The following is a 13460-nucleotide window of genomic DNA, read 5'->3' on the forward strand; positions in this document are numbered from 1 at the left end:
ACACTCATATGCCTCTCCTAGGGATGTGTATGATTCTGATACACACCCAGCTTTACAACCTTTGTAAATCAGGGAATCTGTCAGGTTCCATGGATGTTGATGGAAACACCCACAGCAACACCCATAGAATGCAGCCTAATGCGTGAAAGGGGGCCATATTTACAAGGCCATGAAAAGTGGCCTTGTAAATATGGGCAGGCGCAAAATGTGACGCACGGGCGGAGCGATGACCTTGTAAATGAGGCCCACAACTTGTATCATCAGGCGTGTCATGAGCTCAAAGCATGAAATGTAGTCCACTCTTCTTCAGTCTCATCTGATGGTCCACATTCTCAACACGCACAGTGGATCCCAACTGCTGGGGCACTTGCATGCCATCAAGCTGTGCCATACTTGACTAGTTCCTTGCCTGTGGCTTCCCAACGAATCATCTGTCTTTCCCCAACTCTCACCAGTAGTTTGTGCCTCCACCTCGCCACCTATGCCCCTGGCAGAACACAAACAACCGTTTACCCTCTGGGCACCTTTAACCACAGGTAGAGAGAGCTCAGGGCCGATCTTGTGCCGTCCTGCTCATGTAATATCACTTTGAAACGATGTCCCTTACTCCCGAATGTAAACGGGCTCTCATCCGGCCAGATATCCAGCGCGAGGCCTGAGAATGCCACCATTCGGATTGAGAATGCCTGATTGGCCGGAATGGATAATACGCCTCAATAGCAAAACAAACAGGAGATGTGCAGGTCCTGTTGTGGAAAAGAACAGCCCAGGTTTAAAAAAAACATGCTGAGGATAGCAGCACTTCACTTAAAGATTATTGAAATGAAAGCGATGTTAATGCAACCACTTTATAGACCCAGCATTGACATTTCCAAGGCCTCTTTTAAAGTTAGGCGGAAGTCGCAATTCCCCACCGTGGGCTTCCCTGGAGACTCGTCTGCAATAGCGCCTGAAGTTCACAGGGGTGGCAGCCCCTCTCTCTGTTTTCGGTGAGGCTGCTGGCACTGATTGCCCCGACCCTTGCCTGTCTTGCCTGGCAATGGAGAGACCAGCAGGGAAACAAACAGCGGCCCTGATGCACGTGGAGTTCACTCCCACTGCATTTCGGAAACAAACTCCTGCTTTAGGAATCGGACTAATAAAAACTGAAAATAAATGCCAAGTGGTCAAACACACTTGAATCCTCTCAGCATTCACTAGCCACACGGGTGCATGCATTAGGGAACAGATAGTCTGCCCAGGCGGGCAGGGGTCTCTGGATGTGGATCCACCCGGGAGATGAGCCTGGTCCTGCGCTGGCCTGGCCGGCTGGGGCGGCTGCAGAGCCTTGGACACCGAGCACACTATAGCCACGGTGGGAGCTGTGTGGCAGATTCTCGACATCCACAGACGTGCAACATGGAGTTTCCAGGCAGTCCCCAATTACTTTGGACCATGATCTGTGACTGACCATGGAAGGTAAAACGTCTCCATGCTATGGCTACAAAAAGTTACATAAAGTTAGATAAAGTTATGGAAATTCTTTATTTGCAAACAGACAACAATTGGGGACCTATGATTCTGAACAAAGTAATTTTCATTCCGTCACTTCCCTCTCCCTCCCCTTCTCTCTCTCCCTCCCCACTCTCCTTCTCTCCCTTGCCTCCCATCCTCTCCCTCCCCTCCTCCCCTATCCTCCCCTCCCCTCTCCTCCCCTCTCCTCAACCCCTTTCCCTCTCCCTCCCCTTCTCTCTCTCCCTCCCCACTCTCCTTCTCTCCCTTGCCTCCCATCCTCTCCCTCCCCTCCTCCCCTATCCTCCCCTCCCCTCTCCTCAACCCCTTTCCCTCTCCCTCCTCACCTCCTCTCACCCTTTTCCTCTCTCTCCCCTCTTATCTCCTCTCTCCTCTACTCTCCTCTCCCCTCCTCTCCTTTCCCCTAGTCTCCTCTCCTCTTATCTCCTCTGCTCCTCCTCTCCTCTCCTTTTATCTCCTCTCCTCTCCTCTCCTCTCCTCTCCTCTCCTCTCCTCTCCTCTCCTCTCCTCTCCTCTCCTCTCTCCTCCTCTCCTCTCCTCCCCTCTCCCCTCCTCCTCTCCTCTCCTCTCCCCCTCTCCCTCCTCCCCATCTCTCCTCACCTCTAAAAGCCCACAGGCCCATTAGATGTTAAATCATCCACAAAAAATGTAAGCTTCGGCATGGCATGGCAATCCCTTGTTCTCTTGTTGTGCTCCAGATTCAGGGTAGTTTCTTGCTTTGTAAGTAGGCACAGGTCAGTGGCCCTCAACATGACACAAATAGACAGAAAATATAGAACTATCTTGATACTGTTGAAATGGCTCGGCAAGAAAACATACGTGGTGTTGCAAAAATCCAGAATCACACAAAATGTGAAATCAAGAGGAGAATATTCATGCCTTGCTTTCTTAGAATGTAAACTATAATTCTGTATTTATGTTTAGAGTTTTCTTTCAAAAATTTTGGTAAACTTGTATGAAAATACAAACTTTTGGTAACCTTATAGAAATGTATTAGTCAATGAACTTTCTGAGTGGCACATTCAAGTCAGACCTGTTACAACAGTCCTTATAAATACGCAAATGAGAAGGGACTGAAGCAGCTAACTGTGACAGACCGTGAACACTGACGCATGTCATGCACCCTCCGCGCTCAGGAGGCTTGTAACGTTTTACAATTCGCATGATTAGTCGCTCCAGATTTGTTAAAGTCTCCATTCTTTCATAAAAATGGTTCAATGAAATACTTCTCTCATTTAAGTATGAGAAAAGAAATTCTAATGGACTTGTCAAGGTCAAAGCATTCAATACCTGTATATAAAATATTGGCTATTGTCACTTTCATTTATATTTTATGCACATGAGCGTCTACCATTGAAGTACAAATGTTAGAACTGCCTTATAATTAGACTCCCTTTGTGCCCATTAAAAGACCTATTATATGGCCTAAGTTTGATTATTTTTACAAAGGAAAATGCTAAACTATTTTCCAGCTATTCTTGCCATGGCAAGACAGAGTTCTGTTCGTTGAAGATAATAGTTTAAAAACCAATAAGTTAAAGGTTTGAAGAAGATACAGCAATGCCTAGATTTTCCAAGGGTTACACTGGAGATGGGGTGGCGCTACACACTTGGGGGCCCATTAGGATGGCGGTAGCCACCGCCAGCCTGGCGGGGGCGATCTGTCCGCCTTCCTACCCTTAATCACCCCCGCGATATTTGCATGGCGGGGGTGACCGCGGCGGACGGAAAGACTGTCCGCCGCTTTTCTGCCCCGGTCGCCTTGCGGCCGGGCAGAGAAGGTTTAATATGGTGGCGGTGTCTATTAGACACCGCCAGCCATATTAGCATTGCCCAAAACAGATGCCTTTCCGTGGCGGCGATGCTGCCATGGAAAGACATGCGGTCTTCCCTTCGGAGGCCCCCTGAAGGCCTCTGGAGGGAAGGATAGGTGGGGAGTGCACCTGTGGTACCCCCTGCATTTACATTAACAAAGCGGCAGGCACCGCGCAGTGCCTGCCGCTTTGTTAATGTAAATGCAAATGTGCATTTTTATTAGTGTGGCAGGTGGTGCTGAGAGCACAGGCCCCCACAATGATAAAAATGCAGGATGTGCCCACCACTGTGGCGGGCGCATCCTAATACCCCACACGGGACCCCCGCCCTTATGGCGTGCGGTCCCGATTTACAATGGGATGGTGGGCGGACTAAGTCCGCCCGTCATCCTAATGACCCCATTGGCCTTTTTAATTGCAAGAAATCGAACAAATGCTTTGCATCACTTTAGGCAATTATTTCCCACACGAGTGACAAAGCAGGACAATAGTAAAGGAGGGAAATTAATTAGCACACCAGACCCACATCCATGTCAGTATTCCACATATGTCTGCAACCCATCATATGGATACCGCCTTAGCATAATAACATTAGAGGCATTACCTACCTACCCACTGACCCCGAAGCTGACAGTGACCAACTTGCTACTCTCATATAACTACTAAAGGACAACAGATAGACTATGGCGCTCAAAGCACGTGGCATAGGGAAGACAAAGCCCATTACCTTCCCCAGTTACAATAAACATAAAAATAAACACCTCTATGGGGGAGAGCATATCAAGCTTATCACCAGGAAAATGTAGTGCTTAAAAGCATTATGCACCATCCGGTGATATCAGGTCCCGCTCGACCGGCGTAAACCTAAAAGTTTAGGTTGGGTAGGATAGAGTGACCAGGCTTGGCCCGCTGAAAAGTACCTGGGATATGCTATCGATGGATTTGAGATGCAAAAAAAGCGACGCGTCTTCATTGAACTACTGGTTTGAAGGAAAATTGTTGTTGTCAAACCACTGAATTGAAAGCAGTGCATCGTCATTGAGCAAAGTGGGAGATGCCCCAGAAACTGGGTATATTATGCCTCACAGTCGATGATGCGAGGTCCATGCAGCAACAGCAATGCATCGACATCAAATGAGATACGACGGTTCCAATTGGCACAATGTTGTTGATGCATGAATTTTTGCAGTTGCAGCCCTTTGACCCACTTCCACGGACCAATGCCTTGAATGGCATCATTTGGCAGGGCAAGACCCAGTGCTGTTGCAGGCTCGGATCACTGACAGAATATCAACATCAAAAATGTCGAGCTACAAAAATATTGAAGCAAAAATATTGTTGTCCAGAATATTGAAGTTCTATCTACATAATGGTAAGTACAAAAACATAGACAATAAAATATCTTTGTTAAAAATATTACTAAAAATATATCTTTTTAATGCTTAAAAGATAATGTAAAATTAAGGAAATAATACATATAATTTAATAAGACATAGTTAAAATTATTAGAACATTTTTAAAAATTATTAGTAACACATATAATGTAAAAATAAATTTAACATACATATATCAATATAATATATAGTTACTTATTAACATTGATAACAAATTATTTTAATAACTTATACATTGTTAGAAACATATTAAAAATTATAAATACATATAGCTATACACATACACAATATAAAAAATAAAATATGTATAACAAATACACATTTTAAATATTTTTAATCTTTTTAAATACATTTTACACTAAATTAACTGAAACAGTAGACAAAATATTGGATAGCAGATGGCATACATTTACTATTCCCACTCCAGAGAGTGCAACAGTAGGGAAAGTGTTCGATAGCGGAGGGGTAAAAATTACTATTCACACTCCAGTGAAATAAAAGTAAAAGAGAAATAAAAAACAATTACAATACAAAAATTGTTAGTAACCCATAAAAATATGAAAAAAATCTAAAAGATAAAAAAAGAATTTACCGTTAAAAATACTAAAAATGAACTGCAAACATAAATTTATAAAAGTTTTTAAACATATAAATAAATATTAGTAATGACTTTATTATAATTAAATTACTTCCCAACTTTTTTCCCCTTTAAACCCACAACTGCTACAGAACTAAAAATACGCAAAAATGAACATAAAATTAATTACTGCTAAAAATTTAACACATACATTAAATAAACAATAGTTATACAAAAAGCTACATCACATACCTTTAACATACATACTAAAATACTAAACACTAATATAAATATCAATATTATTAGGAACAATATTTTTACAAATGATATTACTGTCTTCAATATTAAAAAAAACAATATTTCTTACCTCACTGTCATTATTCTGTACCACAATTTTCTTGTAGTCGATATTCTTGTACCTCGATATTTAAAACTCAATATTAAGGTACTTCAAAATAAACAACTCGATATTCGGTCTGTTCACCAGCAGAAATGTAGTTTTTCCACAGCAGCAGTCCAGTAGAGTGCCAGTCCTTTTAGCAGCACAGCAGTCCTTCCTCCTGGCAGAGTTCTTCTTAGGCCCAGAAGTGTCTGATTTCGTGGGGTCAAAGACTCAGTACGTATACCCAGCTGTGTCTTTGAAATGGGGGCAACATCAGAGGGGCTTTGAAGTAAGCAGAGGTCCTCTCTACTTCTCTGACTCCAGGCTCAATCCAGGTGGTGTGTAGACCTCTATGTGGGTAAAGGACACAGCCTATTCAGGCATAAGTGTCAGCTACTCCTGACCACCCTGCCCAGGATGACCGTCAGGATGTGGATGGCTAATATGTCACACCTAAGCACCCTTTGTGTGTGGCACTCTAGAGGGAATTCACAAAGTTCAGCTGTCACCCGCCCCAGACATGTATTGGAGACAGACTGTAGGCACATAGGGATACTAGCAGAAAAATTCCATCTTTCTAAAAGTGGCATTTTTAAAAAGGTAATGATAAATTAAACGTTCCCAGTAATGAGGATTTATCATTACCAATCCATTGATATGACACATTATAGATCTACTCCTTCTCATTAAGGAATTACAACTTATAAGTGTAATAAGGAATCCCCAATGTTAAGCTTTTAAAGGGTTAGACCTGCCAGGTAGTAATAAACATATGTGTGTATGTTTCTCTACCAGGACATGCAAAACATAGAAGTACATGTCCTACCTTTTGGGTACACAGCATCATGGGCTACCTAGGGCCTACCTTAGGGGTGACATATGTAATACAAGAGGAAATTAAGGCTGGTTAAGGGGTTAAGGCAGTTTAAATACCAAGTCGACTTGGTAGTGTAAACTGCACACACAGGCTCTGCAGTGGCAGGCCTGAGACTTGTTTAAAGTGCTGCTTGTGTGGGTGGCACAATCAATGCTGCAGGCCGACTAGTAACATCCAATATGCAGACAAGGGGCACATGTAGCACACTCTACTACAGATTTGTAGAATAATTAATTCTTACAATTGTGAATACGTCAAACAAACCATGTTTTTGGGGAGAAGCACATACACTTTAGCACTGGTTGGAAGTGGTAAAGTGTGCAGAGCCCTAGGAGCCCTAGGAGCAATTAAAATAATTCAGCAGAATTCGAGCAAGCAGGCAAAAATTTGGGGGGATGACCATCCTAATGCCGACAGGTTTAACAAGCTTAAGTTATGATAGGCAAAGAAGCTGGCCTTTTAACTGTGTATGACCTTACTAAAAGAAACAGGAAGTCACACGCCATTCTATAACCTGCACTTTGCATCTTTATATGCCTGTGTGAGTACGAATTAAAGGACTGGCTAAAAAAGGAAGATGCTGCGGTGTTTCAGGTAGATTCTTTATTACTCTTGCTCTAAAGATAGGTGGTACTTCATGAGATCCTATGCCTGAGTAACTTTGTATTACTTTTTCTACAGGGTAAATGGTAACTTCATTATTTCAAGCAACAGAGATGGCAGCATAAAGCATGGAACTTCTGATGATACAATTAGGATGGGCTGCTGTATAGATGAGGTTTTCTAATGGGTACTTTTCAGGACCTTCTAGTTCTGAGTGAAAGAAAATCTAAGATACCAACACAGATTATATATTTTTTTTTGGGCTGCACTTGGGCGGATTAGTTGGAGTAATGTCAGTGGCATAGGCTGGATGTCTTTGGTCCTAAAGCAATTGAAAAAGTAAGGCCACATGCTCTTCCTCAAAGTTAGTCTCTAAGTTCTTGATTTTTAGCCATCTTTCCTTCTCTATTTCCTATCTCGAAGTCGCACCCCACTATTCTACTTCCCTTTTTAAAATCAATAGTAGAATGGATTGTCCTGATTTCCGGAGGCAGGAAGTTTCATATTCTCAGGGCGATACCTGAGAAGGCTTGTTCATATGTGTGTGATTTATGACATTTCTGCAGCTTCAGCAAAAGGATGCTGGTACTTCTGGAGGACCTGGAGCCCCCAGATAGTACAATTCTTTCTATGAGGTATAGTGGGGTGTTGTTGTGTCAGGCTTTATGAGACATGCAAGCAATTTTTAGTTGTATCCTTGCTTTATAAGTAAGCCAATTTAGGGATTGAAGCTCCAGTGTAATATGGTGGTATCTTTTTGAGCCAGTAATGAGTCTAGCAGCAGGGTTAAGAGAGATCCTGAGTGGCACCATCTCCAATCTCAGGAGTCCACAAAAGGTTGCACTACTGTATTTCAACTTGGAGATCACCAGAGAATGCACCACAGATTTGAAGTTGTTGAAGAGGAGTAAAGAGTTAAATTTCCCTAGGATGCTCATTTGGAAGTTGGCTCCATTGGTGAGGGCTGCAATCTGTTTCTGCATATTCAGGGTCTTGTCGAGCATTATGCCCAAGGAACCGGTGGAGTCAATGATGCATGGTATGCAGTTAAGCGCTGTTAGTTGATTCATCCATTCACAGATGACAGGAGAATAGTTAGCTGGGGAGATTAAAAGGAATTCTGTTTTCAGATTTTTGAGTTTAAGATGATTGAGAGTCAACCAGTTCTGGGCTTTAAGTAGGGTGGTGTTGAGGGTGCTGATATGATCAGGGGAGGAGACTTTCTGGTACAGTTTGGGTAGGGTCAGGATTTCAGATTGAGGCTCCATGAACAGTTGAAGAGAGTTGGTGAGAGTGTGGACCCATACGGAACCTCTACATTGACTGAGAAAGGGTTAGCAAGAGATTGATTGACCTTTAATCTATGAGCTCTTTTGTGGAGAAAAGATGATAACCAATTAAGGACGGGCCCTGAAAACCCCCTCCCATGTTCCAGTTGGTCGAGTAAGCAGTCATGTCTGACTGTATCGAAAGCTGATGATATGTTGAAGAGGATAAGAAGGCTAGAGAAATGATCCAGCATTTTGAATGAGTTATCAACAATGTGGGTGATGGTGGATTCTGTATTATGACCGTGACGGAAGCCAGATTGGAATTGGTCTAGTAGTTGGAAGTGTTCTATGTGTTTGAAACACATAGAATGGACACATTTCTCAATCAGCTTGGCCAAGGTCAACTGTTGGAGATTGGGCAGAAGTTATTGAGGTCTGCTTGATCTGCCATTGTTTTTGTTTGAGAATGAATGGGGATAACCTGTCCAGCTTTAAGTTATCTGGGATAGAGCCTTGAATCAGTGAGGCATTGACTATCTTGGTCCAAAGTGGGAGTTGGGATAATTCTATCTCCTTGAAAAAAATTCAACAGTAGAGGGTCATTGAAGTGGTTGGATGGCTTTAGTGCTGAGAGAGTTTGGAGAATGATGTTATCGTCCAAGATATCAAATGCACTCCAAGATGCATTGGTATTGAGGGTAGGACCTGGTGTGAGTGACGGTGCCTAACTTTGAGGGGGTGGGAGCTGATAGGAGGTGAGATTGGAAAGAGCTCTAAAGCAGTCTGAAGCTCAAGTTTCATATTAGTTGTCTTTCCGGTGAAGAAAGAGGAGGAATCTTCTCAATTCCGCAAAGGGCGTGATCCGATCAGGGGGATGTTGATATTGCAGTTCAATTGAGATTTAAAATTTTCAAACAGTTTTTTAGGGTTGGTTTTTTGAGAGGTTCAGTTGGTGTGTGACAAGGTTAGCTTTGATAGTCTTATGCATTTGTTATAAATGTTTCTAAGTGATCTCAGATGTTTGAGATGATCAAGTTACTGCGAGGATCTCCACAGTCTTTCTGCTTTTCTCAGGTTTCTTTCAGCATTTAGACTGCCATATTACCAGGGTTTGGAGACTTTGGAACATATTCTTTTTAACTGTAAAGGGGTGACCCTGTCTAGAATGCTTGTCATGGACCCATTTTAGTGTTCAGTGAAATCGTGGACGTCGGTCATAGCATCAGAGGGGGGTAGTATGGTATTACTAAGCATGGGCGAATTTTGCGGATCTCGCGTTCGCGGATTTTGCGGATTTGCGAACTCGCAATCCGCAAAATCTGCGAATTCTCGTGAATTTGTGGATTTTTTTTTTATGTTCGCACGGGTTTCTGCAAGTTCGCGAGGGTTTTGTACAATTTCGCAAATTGCGAAATTGTACAAAACGAGTGCGAACTTGCAGCAACCCGTGCGAACACAATAATATGAAGAGAAAGAAGCTCCTGGTCACAGGAACAGCACGGGGATTGCGCTCATGAAAGTCAAGGATGCAAAGGCCTCTACCCAGCATCACAGCTGACTTTGCACGGTAGATTTGGGAAGAGGCACACCTGTCCAGCCTCGAAGACGCTCATGATTGTTTTTGGGCTAATGAATGAGTCACTGAATTTGAGCATCAACTAGTTCGAGCGACCATGTGTGTGTTACTATGCAATCGCCCCGAAGGGCACAGGGGTCCCTTGAGTGAGCTGTCCATCATAGTGGGTGAATGGCGGGAAGACGGTGCAAACCGCGAGTGTGTGCGCGGGGCCAAACGTGCGGGGCTTCCATGCGAGTTCACATTCCTCTTGTGTGCATAAAAGGTCAGAGAAAGATCAGTTCAGCAGATGAAGAGAAAAAGCTCCACAGGAAGGGTCACAGGAAGGGCATTTGTAAATATTTTAGGATGGCGCCGGCAAGCTGCCAGCGCCATCCTAAAATACTTACTAAATTAGCTTCAACAGGAAGCTCTAATAGATAAAATAAAGCAGTTGCGAGCACCTGCTTTATTTTATCTATTGTTGTCAAGGCCTCAAGGTTAATGTTTTGAAGTGATCTTTGCCAATGTTTTTTTTTTTTGTTGGGTTTAGCTTGTCCTAACATATTCTAAGATGAGGAAGGTGATACATTGGTGATCGGTCCAGTAACAAGGGACAATAAAATCAAGTTAAACAGATTTTGGATTGCCATTGATTAGGTCTAGGGTAGCTCCTTTGACGTGCATAGGGCTGTCACATATCTGGGCTAGATTGAATTCACTAGGGAAAGATTTGAGACTATCTATGGAAAGGTCACTTGAGTCATTCCAGCGGAGGTTAAAATCTCCACGGAAGATCTGAGTGCTGTGATGAACATCGTTGGTAAATATTATTCCCATAATCTGTTCAACAAAGGACAGACTGTCTCTAGGGGGATGATAGAACAAGTGGAATTTGCAGACTTGTCTGTTTTTTCTCGCGACCTCGATGCATAGGGTTTCATACGCATATCTCCCTCACCTGCTTCTCAGAAGTCCTATTCTCATTCCTTCCTAACATTCTTATTTTTAGCCTCTTTCTTCCTCTTTCTTCTTTTTCTCAATCTTAACTTCTTCCTCCCTCAACCCCTTCTTTTCTTCTGCCATCTTTTCATAGCTTCCTCTCCCAAGAATGGGATACTATTGGAAGAATCTGATCACTAATTGACAACAGTCATATGAACCTGATATCCTTCTCAGAATTCTTAAATAATTTTTGAGTGTATGCCCCATTATTGTATTTATACCAACCAGGAATGTATTTGCTTTGCAAATAGACATTCCACTGACAGATTTCAGAGTGAATGCAGGATGAGTTACTGGTTCAGGTCCTCAACTGCTGCTGTGTGTAGTTCTTCCCTGTTAGAACTGGAGATATCTAGTTGGCAATGGTATACACCTTTGACCAAATAGGGTACCTTGCTTCTAAGTCAGGGAAAGAGGATTACACTACTGGAGAACCCCTGCTCACCCCCTTGGTAGCTTGGCACGAACAGACAGGCTTATCTCAGAGTCAGTGTGTTAGCATTTGTGGAAACACACAGCAATACAGTGAAAACACTACAGACGTGAAGATGATGCGTGCATGCCCGGCGGCTGTGCGGAGAACTCTGTAACTTTGGAGCCGCAACAGGCCCTGCAATGCGCTTCTCCGGTTATGCAACGGCGACCTTGGGTGGCGACACGCTTCTCTGGTGATACATTGGTAAACAGCAGCGACAAAGGCACGCTTCTCTGGTGATGCGGCGGCGACCTCTGCTTTGGCGACAAGCTTCTCCGATGATACGACGGCAATAGCTGCGACTGGGACATGCTTCTTTTCATTGAGTCGCGCTTCCAGCGACACGCAGGCTTCTGCAGACAGAATTCCCAGCAAGGAAATTCAGAGGGGAGCTGGTGGTGAAGTATTTTGTCCCTGAGACTTCAGCAGGAGGCAAGCACAAGTTCAAGCCCTTGGAGTAATATTCTGCAAGATGATGAAAGTTCTTTTGAAAGTTCCTTCTCCGCCCCCTTGGCACTGGACACCACTGTAGGCCAACCCAGCAACACAGCACACTGGCAGGGGGGCAGTCCAACACCTACAGCATCCTTGGCGCTTCTCCTTGGCAGAGGTCCGTCTTGTTGTTCCAGAAGAGTCCTAACTTTACGACTCCTAAACTGAGAAAATTCCTAATTTTAAGACTTTTGGTATTCACAGAAGGCACTTAGGAGTCCTAAAGTTAGGACTCCTAACTTCTGTGAATACTGAAATAAATAAGTGTCTTCTGTAAATACCAAAACGAGTAAGTGCCTTCTGTGAATACCAAAACGGTAGTCAGTTTAGGATTTTGTCTTAAGTTAGTTCTGTGAATTGGGTCCCATGTGCTGATCAGTCAAGGTCTTTAGCCACTAGGAGTCCAACGAGAGCTGCCATGCCATGCCTGTTCAGATGAGAACTAATGCAACCATGTGTGTGCCTTTTTGGGGCTTTTCAGTGGGTTTTAACATAAGTCCAAAAGTAAAGTGAGAACTGAAGTACTCCTCCTTGAGCTTCCTTTGGGCATACAGGTTGCAATAAAGTTGCCTCAATAAAAAAAATGAGAAATGAGAAATTGAGGGTGGAATGCTTCAATTTATCTCCGCCACTGCATTGTGTGCAGGTTACATTGCAATGGGTCAATTTTTGCCCACCATCCCTCTGTAGGCAGAAGCAGTGTAGCAGTCATTTTTCATCGGTGTCTGCCGGGAGGATTGGACTTGATGTGTCTGCATATTAATTTTTTCACCTACATACAAATCTGATTTCCATCTCAGATAAAACAAATTAATTCAAGGGGCAGGGGCTAGATGTAAGAAATCATTTTGCTGTAACAAACTCAAAAAACGCACAGGCTTTGTTACCACATCATTACATTTCCAAATGTACTGAAACCATTTTGTCATCCCAAAAGGCATTTTTAAATAACAAAACTGGTACACTGACAAATTATGAATGGTACTTAATAAGGAGCAACCTCTTCTAATTGTAATTCAAAATGAGATACGAGTGAAACGGGTGTGAAATCACTGGTTTTCTACCACTATTGTGGTAGCAAACCAATAAAATGTTACTTACTCTTGAAAGGAGGTGATGTCGATTCACAAAGTTGAAGTAGTCCCCGTTTTTTTAAAGCAACATCAATTCACTGGAGAAAGAAAGTTACTTGAAAAAAAAAGTTTCTCATTCGAGAATACAAGCATATTGTTCCTTGCAGGCTATCACCCCTATGTTTTAGGAAATCACAGTTGGCCACAAATAACCACCTGCCATCTTATTATTTCTTAGGAAAAGTCATTCGGTGACCCATTATAACTGGAGATTGTGTGGCACAACCTATTAGTATATAGGTTGCATTGAAAAAACAGCTTGCAAATACCCGGCCTCATTTAACATCTTGCCCTATGATCAGTGCTTAATTTGTAAAATATGAAGTGCAGGTGCTGAAATATTTTTCGGAGGCCACACCCACGTTTTCAG

Source organism: Lissotriton vulgaris, unplaced genomic scaffold (genome assembly GCF_964263255.1).
Source record: "Lissotriton vulgaris unplaced genomic scaffold, aLisVul1.2 SCAFFOLD_928, whole genome shotgun sequence".
Taxonomy (NCBI): Eukaryota; Metazoa; Chordata; class Amphibia; order Caudata; family Salamandridae; genus Lissotriton; species Lissotriton vulgaris.